This window comes from Ascaphus truei, chromosome 1 (assembly GCF_040206685.1).
Source record: "Ascaphus truei isolate aAscTru1 chromosome 1, aAscTru1.hap1, whole genome shotgun sequence".
Lineage (NCBI taxonomy): Eukaryota > Metazoa > Chordata > Amphibia > Anura > Ascaphidae > Ascaphus > Ascaphus truei.
The window spans coordinates 112,717,518-112,733,375 of NC_134483.1; positions in this window are offsets into that span (position 1 = coordinate 112,717,518).

Here is a 15,858-nt window from a genome sequence, read left to right on the forward strand (position 1 = left end):
GTTTGACTTAGAAAGTGTGTTTTAGATATTTGCACTTCTATATTTATAGTAACTGAATTCCTTGTACAGTATATCAGTGTGTCAGTGTGTCAGTGTGTATGTGTGTACCAGTCAGTGTGTGTGTGTGTGTGTGTGTGTGTGTGTCAATCAGCGTGTGTGTCAGTCAGCGTGTGTGTCAGTCAGCGTGTGTGTCAGTCGGTGTGTTTGTGTGTGTGCCAGTTAGTCTGTGTGTGCCACTCAGTCTGTGTGTGTGTGTCTGTTATTCTTAGCGTCCTGCCCCCCCTCTTCCCTGACTCCCCCTCACCCCCCAGACACAGTGGGTCTGTCTGAGTCCCCTGCCTGGAGTAGCCCCCACTCTCTCCCCTGGCGGAGCTGTGTCCTGCTGCTGGTGCCAGCCCTCCAGGGGGGGGGGGGAAGGGTGTACTCAGTGGCTCACCGGGGAATTACTTGGCGGCTAATGGGGGGGGGTGCTCGGTGGCTCACGGGGGAAGGGTTGCTTGGCAGCTCACGGGGGGGTGCTCGGTGGCTCATGGGGGATTACTTGGCATCTCATGGGGGGTGCTCGGCGGCTCATGGGGGGTGCTCGGCGGCTCATGGGGGGTGCTCGGCGGCTCACGGGGGGGTTACTCCGCGGTCACGGGGGGTGCTTGGCGGCTCACGGGGGATGAAGGTGTGCTCGGTGGCTCACTCGGCGGGTGGTGCTCGGCTGGGGTGTTTGGCGGCTCTGTGTGTGTGTGTGTGTGTGTGTGTTCCTCCTGCTGCTGGAAGCTGGCAAAATTCAATGGCAGTGAATGTCTCTTCTGCCAGCAGTGACGTCACTTCCATCGCCGCTGACTTTCATTCCCACCAACTCCATTCACTACCACTGAATTTTGCTCATATGGTAGGTGCCGCTAGAGGATGGGGATGCACGAGAATCCCCGCCACGTGCTCGCCGTGGGAGACATTCCCGCCAATACGCCCCCGTGCGAAATCTGTAACCAATTCCACCAGCTCCCCGGCCTAGCCAACGCACGGATCTTAGTTTGCAAGTATGACACTGCGCACCAGTGGATTATAGTCCCAGTGGCCGCCGGTCATGACCTATGTGAAGGACGCGCCCTGAGGGCCCTGTATTTACCGGAAGCCCGGCCACGGGATGTCCTGCCCAACTGCCTTACCTGTGATATCTACCCCGGGACTCCCCGTTGGCGCACCCTCTCGGGCTGAACTCTTACGTACTCCTTGCCCCCCCCTGGAGGAGCAGCACTTCGGTTGTAAATTCACCCATACCCCCGGTGGCCTTCACTTCCAGTACTACGCTAGAGACAACCCGTAGGGCCGAAACTCACCGTACGCCAGCTACCTCCCAGTCGGGGTGAGAGTTGTCTTGTGCAGGACCTTAGCCCGAGACCTGAATATTACAGTGGCCTGTCAACTGGTGGCTCCACCGGGAGTGTAACTCTACCTCAGCTGGTAGAAACCATAATGCAGTCCGCTCACAGTCACCAGCATTGCCGACTAAAAACCTTCCCGGGGTGCGACCCACACCACTGGGTGGAGAAATGTTCGATGAATGGCGTTACCATGCAGAGCAAGTACTACCCGGATGGACATTCCTTGACACACTAAAATGGCAATGAATCATTGAGTGCCTGCAGCCCCCGGCCACCAACACCGTGCGATTATATCGCGAATGCCACTCCAACGCGGAGGCCAAAGATCTGATACAAGCCTTGACCAGGCCTTATGGCAAAAAGGATGACCCAATAGCTCTATTGGCCCATTTCCATGCCCTCAAGCAGAAAGAAAATGAGGAAATGTCTAAGTACCTCCAGCGGTTGCAGCTAGCCCTGTGGGCACTGCTCCACAAAGGGGTCATCCAGATGCCAGACCTGGACGACTATAGGACCAAACAATTCCTTCAGGGAGCTTCACTACACCATCCCCTAGTGGCCCGCATCGGTTGCAACCTCTCTATGGAGAACCCTCCCATGGACCGAATCCAAGATCAGGAGGTCATCTTCCAGTTTAGGAACCCTGGGCAGACTTGTCTACGACTCGCACCAAAGAGTCTCGCAAGGACTAGTCCAAGGAGCTGTCTTTTCCAAAGGTCAAGAGGCATACAGCACAGAAGAGGACCCTCCTCCCAAACAGTCTACCGCCAAGCCCTGGAGAGTTCGGGAGAGTATGCCCTACCTACTGGATCGAGGCGGACCTCAGTGGCTTCAACTGTAAATGAAAGGGTCTTATAACGGAACTGTCCGGAAGAAAATAAAATTGGGATTTCCAACCCTAAACCCATGACCTGCAAGTCCAGACAGCAGAAACAACCTCCCCGCCCTCAGAGAGCACACCAGTGCCAAGCCCCGATGAAACATCTCCATTGGATGCTTACCATTGCGTAGGACTAGCTGTCATCATCCGTGTCCTCGTGGACGGCAAATACGCATCGACTTTGCTGGACACTGGGTCCCAGGTGACCATTGTGTACCGACCATTCTATGATCAACATCTTAAATATCTGCCCTTGCAGTCGGCAGACCAGAAGAAGCTGTGGGTACTCGGCAATGAGGAATACCCAATCGACGGCGTGGTGAAGGTTCGGCTGGAAATACCACAGCTGAACACAGGCAAGTCTCACACCATGGATGTGCAGGCTCTAATATGCCCTGAGCCTATAGACCATCCCAGCTCCCCGATCATATTGGGAACCAACACCGATGTGGTATGGGCGGTGATCAGAGCCTACTTGCAAGAGGCCGGTGAACTACCCCTGTCTGCTCTCGAGATCCACCCAGTACTACAGGAAGAGTGCTGTAAAATATAGGCCCAAGAGGGCCACGGGATCATCTACAACCTCCGAGTGGGGGTAACCAAGATTCCACCAGGGGGAGTGAAGCGCATGGCCGCTGTGTGCTACTACCCGGGCCAAGACGAGGCCGACCATCTCTTTTTGCTAGAGAGTACGCCTGAGGAAGACGTCCACAGAGGCTACAAGCTTGTGCCCGAAATACAGGAATGGAAATCCAAGCTTGCAGGAAGGGTCAAGTTATTCATCCAGGACATCTCCCTTACCCAATGGCCTTCGATCAAGGTCAAAAATTGCGGCAAATTTATCCCGTTACTCCCGTCGAGATGATCGCCACGCAAAACTCTCTGCAAGACGATTTAGAAGCTAGTTCTACTAGTTGGGAAAATGTTTGGAGATGAATTAAGAAAAAAAAACAAAGATGCCCAAAGCTACTTCCAACGTGACAAAAATACACAGTGCAATACCTATATATCTCTTATAAAAGGGTCATTTAGTTTAACCATTTGGCCTAAGCATCTTAAGCCTGCTGCCACTTAGAAGGCATGACCGTTAGCAGGCCCTAACACTCACCTGGGTTAAAATTCTTATTTACCTGTATAATTACAAGAAGAATGATCGCATTGGATCTGTCGTAACCTGGCCAAATGATACTAATCTGCCAACTTGGAAAGTGGGGTGGGGCAATCTTAAACCTTGGGAGGGAGGGGCCACTACCCTCCCATAAGCAACTGAGACCAGCTGCACACAGTTAACAGAAAAACAAAAAGAGAAACAGTGCAAAAAACCTCATGGTGCAGTATAAAAATAAAAATGTATTATAAAAAACAGGTGAGTATCGCACGTACATCAAAGATAAGAATAACTAGCAGGACATGTATTTGGACATGTTACCAATCTGTACACAGCAACTGTGGGTATGATGACAATGATCACCAGATTAATTCTCCTCCTAAACTTTCAAGAAGCAGTGTGGCTCCACTCGATTGAATCGGAACCTCTTGCCATAGGCCGCAGTAGTGAGCAGAAAACAATTTGTTTTCTGTACACAGTTAACAAAATACACAGATTCCCAAGCTCTGAGAAACCCCAACCATTACCACATAATATATATATGCATATAAGTGTCAAATGGAGTGCTAGTGGGCGTGGCTAAATGTATACAACAAAAAACAAACAAAGATGCCCAAAGCTACTTCTAATGTGACACAAATACACAGTGCAATACCTATATATCTCTTGTAAAAGGGTCATTTCGTTTAACCCTTTGGCCAAAGCGTCTTAAGCCTTCTGCCACTCACAAGGCATGACCGTTAGCAGGTCCTAACACTCCCCTGGGTTAAAAATGTAAAGAAAAATAATAATTCCCATAATGGGAAATACGCTACTGATTCTGCTACTGTGAATATCAGGAAGAATGTGAGAGAAGGGAGAAATTCCGGCACTACTGCGCATGACAGACTTCACAGGTTCCCGGATGGATTCAACAAATTTTATTGGTAACGACAACACACTGGGTCTACACCACGATCTCCTCCTCTGCGCGTTTCACCCTCTTACTAGGGCTTCGTCTTGGAGCTCGGCTTGGTCGTTGCCAATAAAGTTTGTTGAATCCATCTGGGAACCTGTGGAGTCTGTCATGCGCAGTAGCGCCGGAATTTCTCCCTTCTCTTGTATCTACATTGATGGCTGCACGCAGGAGCGGTTTACAAAAAAGAGCGGGACCCAGACCAGGAGCTGAGTTTAGGTAAGGGTCATTGCCTTGCTCAGATACTCCGGTCACTCTCGTGGCCCGTTATAGCTCCCTCTCATAGCCCCCCATGACGATATTGACACCTTAGGTGCTTTTTGCTACTAACCGAAGCGCATGACATATTTTCTTGCAAATCAGGAAGAATGTACCTGGTATCACAATGGTATAATGATATCTACAAAAAGATCTTCTGGTAATACGCCGCTAAGAAGTGCCATCAGGCTAATTTTAAGGTTAACATCATTATTGTTACATGAGAGGGTAAGGGAAAAAAAAGAGAAAGTTTGTTTTAATAACAGTACATAATGACAAAGATGTGTAGTGCTAAAGACCATACAAGCCATATTTTTCAAAGTAAGTGTCAATTACTGACATTGATGGTTTGTTTCTTTTAATATGTTTTTTTCATGTTGTATTTTATTAATAAAGATTTATTATTTTGTATATGGGACGCCACGTGCACGCGCCTGTGGTAGATGTCGCTCTGGTACACATGCGCCCCTGCTCTTCATATTGTTCCCCTGTTCTCCGATCATGCCCCATCATGCATTTCTGTGAGCACACCAGGGGTGGTTACAGCGCGAGCGCGTACCTCCTGGTTTGATGCTTGCCGTTGCATTAATGCACGTGTCCTGGGCGGGGATAGCTGTGGATATGCGGGGGCACGCGTGTGTCATTGTGACACCCCATTAGTCTGGTTTATGCATGCACCCGTGTGTTCTAGCTGCCTCCCTGCTCTATGGACACTTTCCATTGTTAAAAAATGAGCATTCCAGTAGTTGGTTATTGCGCAAGCGCGATTCACTCATGCTTTTGCTCACTTTTACTTTTGATTAGATGTCCAGGGCGGGGCTAGTATGCGTGATGCCGGGGTGTGCGCGTGTCCTCAGGAAATGCAAGGTGCTGATGGGTGTGCCGTGGGGCGGATCCCAGGTATGTTTTCTGATTGGTGAGTTAGCTTACCATTTACTTAGAAATACAGTGTGGATGATGTGATATGTATACCTTGAGAAAGCGCTTCTTTTAGTGTAAAACGCGTTGGTAGGGCAACGCTTTTGCTATTTTTTGTCCCATGACCAATAAATAAATATTTTTCTATGGAAAACGCACTTTCCTTTTCATGATTTTTTCTAAAGTCTGGATGCCATCAGTTGTGCCCTATTATCCTTTGCAAACCTTTGTATCCTTTAATCACAGCACAACTACTTTTCTAGTTGAAGACAAACTCACACTCTATATCATGGCCACTGTTGCAAAATGTGTGAGTGGAAAGTTAAACAAGAGAGTGATGTTGGCAGAACGGAGAAGGTCAATGTGAATATTTTGGTTTTATCATACACGAAGCAAATACAATTAAAAACAAACAATTGGTGTCTAAAATAATTAACTTTACAGTTGTGTGAAAAAGAAAGTACACCCTCTTTGAGTTCTATGGTTTTACATATCAGGACATAATAACAATCATCTGTTCCTTAGCAGGTCTAAAAATGAGGTAAATACAACCTCAGATGAACAGCAACACATGACATATTACACTGTGTCATGATTTATTTAACAAAAAAAAAGCCAAAATGGAGACGCTATGTGTGAAAAACTAAGTACACCCTTACTGCTTCCATAGGAATTAAGATGCTAAGTAGCAGACAGGTGCTGCTAATCAAATGCCCTTGATTAATTGTTCATCAGCAAGTGTGACCACCTAGATAAAAGCCAAAGTTTTAGCAGTTTGCTGGTCTGGAGCATTCAGGTGTGTGTTAACACAATGCCAAGGAGGAAAGACATCAGCAATAATCTTAGAGAAGCAATTGTTTCTGCCCATCAATCTGGGAAGGGTTATAAGGCCATTCCCAAACTATATAAAGTCCATCATTCTACAGTGAGAAAGATTATTCAAAAGTGGAAAACATTCAAGACAGTTTCCAATCTTCCCAGGAGTGGACATCCCAGCAAATTCACCCCAAGGTTAGACCGTGCAATGCTCAGAGAAATTGCAAAATACCCAAGAGTTACATCTCAGACTCTACAGGCCTCAGTTAGCATATTAAATGTTAAAGTTCATGACAGTACAATTAGAAAAAGACTGAACAAGTATGGTTTGTTTGGAAGGGTTGCCAGGAGAAAGCCTCTTCTCTCTAAAAAGAATATGGCAGCACGGCTTAGGTTGGCAAAGTTGCATTTGAACGAACCACAAGACTTCTGGAACAATGTCCTTTGGACAGACGAGACCAAAGTGGAGATGTTTGGCCATAATGCACAGTGCCACGTTTGGCGAAAACCAAACACAGCATATCAGCACAAACACCTCATACCAACTGTCAAGCACGGTGGTGGAGGGGTGATCATTTGGGTTTGTTTTGCAGCCACAGGACCTTGGAACCTTGCAGTCATTGAGTCGACCATGAACTCCTCTGTATACCAAAGTATTCTAGTCAAATGTGAGGCCATCTGTTCGACAGCTAAAGCTTGACCGAAATTGGGTCATGCAACAGGACAATGATTCCAAGCACACCAGCAAATCTACAACAGAATGGCTGAAAAAGAAAATAATCAAGGTGTTGCAATGGCCCAATCAAAGTCCAGTCCTCAACCCGATAGAAATGCTTTGGCTGGACCTTAAGAGAGCTATGCATAAACAAATGCCCACAAACCTCAATTAACTGAAGCAACGTTGTAAAGAATAGTGGGCCAAAATTCCTCTACAACGATGTGAGAGACTGATCAAGTCATACAGAAAACTATTACTTCAAGTTATTGCTGCTAAAGGTAGTTCTACAAGCTATTGAATCATCAGGTGTACTTACTTTTTCACACATGACTTCTCCATTTTGGCTTTATTTTTATTAGATACATCATGACACGGTGTAATATGTCATGTGTTGTTGTTCATCTGAGGTTGTATTTACTTAATTTTAAGACCTGCTAAGGAACAGATGATTGTTATGTCCTGATATGTAAAACCATAGAATTCAAAGAGGGTGTACTTTCTTTTTCACACCACTGTATATGTACAAATCTACTGTGAAATGTATTTAGGATCAGGAAAATTCTGTTTATCAATATATGAATCAATAGAGATACATACCCATAATTGCACCGTAGTTAAATGGATAAAACAAGGATTATGGTGCACTCAAAATGAAGCGGATCACACAGTATGGGCCCCAATAGTACACACAATTGTACACACAAGGAAGGAATTGTACATTTAGGATTTGGGAAAGAAATTTATTAATCTAGTAAACACAAATAATCTGAAGGAGGTGATCAAGAATGGAAATAAGTAATTAGGAGAAGCCAGGGTGGTCATAGAGTATAACACCAAAGAACTATCTATCTATCAGACACATATATGACGATACAAAAAATGCGTTGGGACAAGTTCCATTTTATTATATATGCTATTATATTGCTATTTGTATGAAAGCTGTATATGTTTAGATTTATATTACTAACATTTTCATTACTGAAATCATAATTGCAGAATCACATGTTCCATAAAAATCTTCTATTTTTTTTAGGGGGATTTGTAAATGGAATTAGAGTGATTCGGAATCCATATTGTCTGTTAGAATCCATTTTGTTTCCACAGACTAAACTGAGAAAGATTGTAGGATATACAGTAAGAAAAACACTTTTAAGGGAAACAATTGATTTTTTAGTACAGTTAGAACAAGTGAATAGTTTATTGTATATTTTGGGTACAAGATAAAGTTTGTCCAAGGCCAAGAAAAGAGTATAGGCTTTGTGCCCAGACTTTTCCAAGGATTGTTTATTTGTATTATTGTTTCATGCAAACAAGCTACGCGCAGGTTAAATTAGTAGCTAGGAATTCCTACATGAATCGTATTTGAGAATAAATGCCTCAGAACAGAAATATATAGTCCAAGTCTGTTCTCCATTGTTAACCTGTCCTCTGAAGCTAATTGAAACTGCCTTTAGAAGAATAAATAATTTGTAACTGAAAGAAACCTGTGTCGGACCAATTTATTGGGACAAAGAATCTGTATTTATTCACATTTGGAACGGATATTTTCACAAGCCTTTTGAACTTGGATGAGTTCGGGGCCTAGGGTGATTAACCCTTGGGTGGCATGGGGATAGGAACCCGAGAAGACATCCTAAGGGATGTGGATGCTTTCATGAAATCCCAGAGGGCAGAAGGGAAGTTAACCAGTGATCTTTCCTCCCATGGTCTTCTTTCTTATGATTCTTATGATTATTTTTCTTGGGGCTGGGATGGCTTAGTAGCTCTAGCGTTAACACATTCCACAATGTATTAACTCGAAACCTCATGTAGGAAAACTCCTTTTCTTCGATGATACTTCCTTTTCTTGGGATAAGAAGCACTAGATAAATTATAATACAATATGAATTAGAGAAAGTGTACCTGTTCCGGTCTGGAAGAGGTGTTTCAGCGGGCACCACGAGGCAGAAAAAACGTAGCAAATGCTGGACTGTAAATATACAATACAGACCGGCGCCACCATTCTTCCCCTGAAGAAGTGCGCATGCGCACGAAACGCATTGGGCAGTATTATTTACTACTTGTGCAGTGTGGCAGAGGACAGCATTGGAGCCGTAGTAATCCATAGAGAAGGGACATTTTGGCGATTCCACCCGCCTCCAGGAGTACATTTCCGGCAGCAGAGTGATTGACGGTACCAGGAGAAGAAGCAAGTCGCACGGAGCGACGCACTTCCGGTTTCAGGACTGTGGAGCTTCCAGGATACCACGTGTTCGACGGAGCTGCAGCCGGTTTCAACTCTAACACAAAAAAACCCCCGCTCATGGTCTATGGCAGTGCTGTAAGTAGGACTCCGGTTTTTACCAACCGGATCCCACACCTGCGATTTTATTGTGTTAAATAAATTCATTTTAGTTTCAGCCAGCCGTATATGTTATATGTTATATGTTTTGTGTAATGTTAGTCTTGTTTGGTGTTATATATCATTGCATATCTGCACTATGATGTGATTTTCTTGTTTTTCTTCTCTTTAAACATGTTGATGGAGTTCACACAGTGAAGATACAGCAGAAAACTACTTTTAAAGTTACCATCCGTGTGAGAACATTCCCATATTGGACAATCTTTATTCTACCATTGGACAATAGTGGCGCCGGTCTGTATTGTATATTTGTGTTTTGTATTGCTAACTAGGTCTTGGAGTTAGTATCACCTGGCAGCCTATTAATCTAATATCACTTAAAATACACATATTATTTCTTTTAGCGCTATATACACTCATTTTTTCTTGTTTTAGTTCAAATGCTGGACTTTGCTGTAAAGAGTTCCTTTATTGATGCATAGTTAAAAGAGGGGGGAAAAAGAATGCCCCTGCACCTCTAGATAAAATCAGTGCATTGCCGATCGACTTTGCATTGTTTTATTGCACTATAAAACATGTGGGTCAAAACGGTATTCACTAAGAAAAAACAGCATTTTTTTAAAGTTCGGTAAAAAAATGCAGCATGGAACAACTTGTTTTTTCTAAGTGTTATCGCTCTATAAATCCTATCGATCGGCAACTGTTTAAACTGCAGCCTGGAAGAGCTGCACGGAGAAGCTGCATCTCCATGCATGACTCTTACAGGCGACCGTGTAGTTTAAATATTAATTTTAATACTCGTGTGTGGGAGCTGGGGGTCTCCTGAGCAGAACCGCATTGATTTCAACCGCGGGGACCCCCTACTTCCCATTATGGGCTGCCCGTGGTCGGGCCCTTTAAACCAAGCAGAGGGATACCGGCACCCCCTAAAGGGGGCTGTATCTCGGGGAGCAGGGGGTTCCCAGACCTGAAACCAACGCGGTTCAGCTCCGGAGACCCCCTGCACATCTACACTATCAATAAAAATGTATTTCAAATGTATTTATTGTCATTTATTTATTTATTTATTTAGATTTATTTATTTATTTTTTGGCTGCTGTGTGTGTGTATTTTTTTTATTGTGGGTAGCGGGGGTGGGTGAATGGGGTATTAGCCCCAACGGTGGCTGTTTAGGGCTTGCGGGGGGTAGCGGGAGGGCTTAACCCCTTCATGACCGTAGCGGTATTAACTGCTACGGTCGTGAAGGGGTTAAGTGCACCCGCAACCCCCCCGCAAGTCCTAAACTCACACCAAGGGCCAAATACCCCCCTCACCCATCCCCACTACACACAATAAAGCGGGCACGGTGGGTTAACCCCTTCATTGCCTTAGCGGCTATCCGCTATGGTAATGAAGCAGCATTTCTGTATTTTTAATAATATTGAGCAGGAGCAGGGGGGGTCCCTGAGCATTAATTTCTGGCTCAGGGAACCCCCTGCTCACTGTACAATATTATTAAAATACAGAAATGCTGCTTCTTTACCATAGCGCATAGCCGCTAAGGTAAAGAACGAGTGTTTATTTATACTGTATACTGTATGTGTTTTATTGATACTGACATGTGCAGAGGGTCTCCAGAGCAGAACCGCACTGGTTTCAGGTCTGGGGACCCCCTGCTCCCCGAGATACAGGCCCCTTTAGGGGGTGCCGGTATCTTTCTGCTCTGCTTGGTTTACAGGCCGCGATCACGTGGTCGGGCCCTTTAAACCAAGCAGAGGGATACCGGCACCCCCTAAAGGGGGCTGTATCTCGGGGAGCAGGGGGTTCCCAGACCTGAAACCAATGCGGTTCAGCTCCGGAGACCCCCTGCACATCTACACTATCAATAAAAATGTATTTCAAATAATTTTTAATGTGCGGATGTTTGCGCAGAGAGAGAGCAGCGGATCTCTCTCTGCTGCAAACACATCTCGCCCCCGCCGCCCATACAGTAGTATCATTTATGTATGTGCATATACAGTACTGTATGTTAGGGCTTATAGGGGTTGTTGTTATACAGTATATATATATACAGTATATATACTGCATTACAATTCATTATAGGGGACGGCTTCAAAGAGAACAGCTCGCAAGCGCCCCCATGTGTATTTACACGGCATTGCAGTATTTCAGCCAGCCGGAATAAAATGCTTAAATCCCTGCCTGGAAAATAACGCAATGCACTCCGGCAGAAAACGATCAGAAACCTGAATACACCCGGGTATACCCGAATTCGCGGGACTAGCCGAGCGAGAATAAAGTGTGTCGGTACTGTATCTTCAGTTGATTTCTTTTTTTGTATTGATTCTCTGATCAGGTATCCTAAGTTCTCCATTTTTTGGTGGCCGCAATTTGTAAATATTTGCATTTCTGAACAATATGGCTCCGATATACAACTGTCACGATTGTGCTCGCCACAAACCGGGACCGGACCGCGGGGCTGAGGCTGGGTTATGAAATCACCGACCTTATACCGCGCAGACTGGTCCGGAGTGCGCAGTTCATAGTCAAACAGGCCGGGTTCAGGACTGGAGATAACAGCATAGTTGTTGGGCAAGCCAGAGTCGGGGTAGGAGATATCCGGGTAGTCGTAGTTCAAGCAGGGAGTCGGCAACAGGAAATCAAGCTGGTCCTTTTGCGTCAGCGCAATCGCTGCAGGTCGGGAATGAGGTTTACGCGAGTGGCGTCCACGACCCATGGCTCCGGTCTAGGAGAGGGAAGACTGACCGCAATAGGCACACCACCAGGCAGCACTAGTAACCCCGTGTTACAGCGCAAACGAAGCAGGTCTGTAAGAACCAGGAACTCAGGAACTCAGCGTAGCAGCAGCAAGCCTGGAGGAAACTGGACGAGTACAACGAACTGGAACAAAAACAGAGATACGTAACGAAAGAACAAGGCTTGTGGCAGAAACACAGGTAACATCCCATAAGGATCTATGCTCGGCAAGGAAGTGAAGCCAAAGCAGAATATTTAAAGCGACAGTGACCAATCCGGACGAGGGGCATGGTGGAGGCGTGTCGAGGAGCTGCCCGTGAGTGGCTGAGAGACCAGGAAGTAGTGGAGCACAGCTGAGAGTCTGTAACACCAGTGCCAGAATCCAAGATGGCGACGGCAGAGTTCAAGGTATGCACTGGGCGGCGGCATGGGTGGCAACGGGGGGCAGGGGCAGCAGCCGCTGCAGTACTGGTAGTGGGTAAGGAGGGGTCACACCACAAGGGACGTGGCCCCCGATTCCTTACAGTACCCCCCCCTTCAGGATCGACCTCAGGGCGATCATAACCACTCCTAGAGTTGGGGGACCTGGAATTGTTCCGGAATTGTCTAGGATGGAGAGTAAAGTTGTGGTCCAGAGACTCGTGGGCACTCATTGGTCTTGGAGACAAGGAGTTATTCCTAAATTGTTTTAGGCGAGCAGGGCATCCGTAAACCAACAGTTCATTGGCGAGTACAAACTTAGGATAGGAAAGTGGTGGTAGAGAAATTATTGGTACGTGGCTCGCCACGCGAAATGGTTTGGAAATCCAAGGCTGTGAAGAACCAGGGGGTTCTGGAGCAGAAACAGCAGAAGGGCCCCCGTTGGGAGCCCAGTCCCTAGTAATGGTACCAAAATTCAGGACAAGAGGCACCAATAGTTGAAAGAGCTTATCAGGGCGACCTTCCGGACAGACAAAGTCTTTGCTGACATCATCACGTGGGAATTTGAGAGGGTCTTCTCCTACAGAGGTTTTCCGGGTAGTGGTCAGCGAGGGTATAGGGTGGGTGGGTGCATTGCCAGGTATGGGTATAGTAGATGACAAGGTGAACAGTAAACCAGGCTTAGGGACCGAAATCTTGAGGTGTGAACTGAGTATTTCCAACACAGAGGACGCAGGCACAACAGAAGGTTCCGTGAGGGATAACCATGGGTTCGCTGAGGCAGAGAAGCAATCATTAGTGGAGCTACCAAATATTGTAGAACGCTCAGAGAGAGACAATATAGTCTGTGATCTCCACTTCCCAGAGTCCAAGCCAGAGACAACAGGGAGAGAAACCCCATAGTTAAAGTCATACTGAGGTACTTCAGGGGCCACCGAATGGTCCGTGAAAAGAAACTGCCTTCCCGCACTGGGGATTTGGAGCGCAGCAAGGGTTACTTCGGATATGGCACCAGAGTGCGGGGAAGGTATACAGGGCCTTGCAGAGATTTGAACAACCGCATGAGGCGGATTACGTGCTGCAACGAACTCCAAGGGCATCGTACTTGTCATAGGAGTGTGAGTAGGCTCTGGAGCTTTAATATCTGGAACTTGACAATCAGGCAGTGCAGGGGCAGCGGAGGGAGGAGAGCTAGTGTCTGGATCTGGAGGCTCAGAATCAGTAACAGGGACACTGGTAGAAGGAGAACTAGCGTCTGAAGCTGACACCTGGGATTCAGTGACAGGTACTTGGGAAGTTAGAGGGTCAATAAGCGGTAAGTTGGAACCGGGGAAACTCTTAACAGCAGAAACCTTAGTAGGAAAAAGAGTTTTATCAAAAACTGCAAGGGCCCTAACTGGGGCACTTGTCATGACAAAATCAGAAATAGGTATGTTTACTAGTGCAAAAATTCTGATAACAGAACTGATAGCCAGTGATGTGGATGTCTGGGTTTCAATAATAAGAAAATCAGATACTGTGGAAAGTGACTTAGGACTAATCACGGAAGTTCTAGGTTTGCAGGATATCTGTGAGAAGGTACCCTTTAACACAGGGGTTTTAATCTTAGCCCTAAATAACCCAATGGTTGCTGGAGCACATTTAGATGCAGTGCTAAAGGACTGAGGTTTAGCAAGTGAAGGAAGACAAAATAGCTCAGATTTATACACCTGAATTTGTAATGTAGGCAGGGTGGTTTCTGACTGTACTAAGGGGGTGACAGCAGATACGCGGATCTCTGGAGGGGTTGCTTGGGAAGGAGTGTCTGGGAAATCAGAAAAGACTACAGATTCCATGACAAGGGAACTATGTGCTGAAGCAGGGATCTCAGCATTCTGAGTGACAGACTGGGTCAGCGAAATACCTGGGAGTGGGGATTCTGCGAACAGGCTTAGAGAAAAACCCGGTTCCTGAATACCTTTAACTGGAACCAGGATTTTAGCAGAAGTTTCAAGGGACACGGCAACGGAAACTTGAGCTGAAGCAGGGGGATTGTAGTAAACAAAATTCAAGGACTCAGCAAGCTTAGGGGAGTCATTCAGTGCAACCTCTGCTGTCAGACTTGGGGATTCATTCTCTGATGCTAGAAATGATGCATTAGCCTGGGGGCAGCAAGGATTTACAGGGATCAATGCAAATAGTACCTGAGAGTCAAAAAGAGGGAGATTTGCCTCTGAAATTGAGGATACAAGGAGTTCCTCCTCTGGAGCCAAGGATGTGGCCTTAGCTGGCGAACAGGGGATTACAAAAGGAGGCTCATAGGGCTGACCTGCAGGGGTTAATATAGGAATGAGCTCGGGAACAGAGCTTAGGGATTCTAACTTAGAACGTTGAAGCAGAAGGGGTTCTTTCTCTGACATGGGGAGCAAGCAGAGCTGCCTATCAGGGGTTAAAGCAGAAAAAACCTCAAGTGCAGGAGTTAGGGATTCTGAGTTAGAAAGTGAGGGTAGATTCTCAAATACTAGGGCTGTAGCTTTGGAAATACAAGTATACTCCACGGGAACCTCACAGACCTGACTGGCAGGGGTTAAGGCAGACATATCTTTGGGATTTAAGCAATGGGAGGTGCAATCAGGGCTAGAAATCATGGCAGCTTCTACCTTAGGGGGCAGTGATAGTGGGGTGGTTTGGACATTTTTTGGAGTGGGAGGTGCCCCCACAGGTTTAACAACAGGACTGACAGAAAAGGGTTTGTGAATAGTCTGTGCGTAGGCAGCAAGTAGAGGTTCACGCTCACTTATGTTCCTGTCAAATTCCAGGAATAATTTAAGGGTGGTGTCTATGGCCTGAACCAGTACCCCAAAATCCCCAGTTTCCAGTCCCGGAGTGGACTTAAGAAGGAGCAGTTGGGAGTACTGGGCTTGAAACATCTTCTTTAACTCTCTACATTCCTGAGATTTAGTCAATATTTCTTTACGAGTCAGTCTTTCTGCAGGGGTTAACCCTTCGTACATACAAGCAAGATTAGGCGGAGGCAGTTTTTCAAACAAATACTGTTCTTCAAACAGGGACTGGTCCGCAGCCTGGAACATAGGTGCAGTTACACATTTACCAACCCCCGCCACGGCGCGGTCCGGTTTTGTGGGGCCGAGCATACTGTCACGATTGTGCTCGCCACAAACCGGGACCGGACCGCGGGGCTGAGGCTGGGTTATGAAATCACCGACCTTATACCGCGCAGACTGGTCCGGAGTGCGCAGTTCATAGTCAAACAGGCCGGGTTCAGGACTGGAGATAACAGCATAGTTGTTGGGCAAGCCAGAGTCGGGGTAGGAGATATCCGGGTAGTCGTA